Below are 982 nucleotides of genomic sequence, written 5' to 3'. Positions count from 1 at the left end.
TAATAAATTCCAAATTAATCATATCACAAATCATCAGGTAACGCGTATACATCAACAACAAACCGTGGTACTATCATAGATATATAATAGTATACTTTAGAAAGTTTCAAGTACCCAGAAATATTATTATACAATCATTACAATCACAACAAAATAACTAAAATAGTAATTCGAAGTTTTTTAATAGGTATGTAATTTCGTCTAAGTTGGAACTTAAAATGACTATAAAAATAAACTTTGCTTATGTATTTCTTAGAATTATTGGTAACAGAATTAAATATTTACGTGAAATATTGTTTTAAATTTTCAATCCTTAGATATAAAAGTTGAACATTTTATAAATTTTTAACTACAAAATAATTATTCAATTTTGAATTTGATAAATTTTGTCAACATTTTAACTTCAAATGCTTATAAAAAAAAATTGTGCCTATGTATTTTTAATATTATTCAACTGCTATTGTAACAATATATCAGGAGCTTTGTATTAATTGTTTACACATTTTGGCCCAATAGATAAAACTTTATTGATATTTATAGAAAAAAAAAAGGTGAGTAAGTGGATGTCGCTGTGCTATACGGTAGGTTACAAGTGGGTCACTGTATAATGGATAGTATTAAATTTGAATTCAATGATAAAATATCACTGTATAAGAAAAACGATTCTGAGCGGAGACGGTATGTCAGTCTAGATATTAGACATACATATTTAGGTATACTTATCTATAGTATTATTAATAATTTTCAAATTAATCATATCATAATATCCATTAGGTAACGCGTTATACATCAACAACAAACCGTGGTACTATCATAGATATATAATAGTATACTTTAGAAGTTTCAAGTACCCACAAATAATATTATACAATCATCACAATCACAACAAAATAACTAAAATAGTTATTCCAGGTTTTTTAATATGTAATTTTCGTCCAAATTCGAACTAAAATGACTATAAAATAAACTTTGCTTATGTATT

The sequence above is a fragment of the Acyrthosiphon pisum genome, chromosome X, assembly GCF_005508785.2.
Source record: "Acyrthosiphon pisum isolate AL4f chromosome X, pea_aphid_22Mar2018_4r6ur, whole genome shotgun sequence".
Classification (NCBI taxonomy): Eukaryota; Metazoa; Arthropoda; class Insecta; order Hemiptera; family Aphididae; genus Acyrthosiphon; species Acyrthosiphon pisum.
This window is presented reverse-complemented; position numbering follows the sequence as displayed.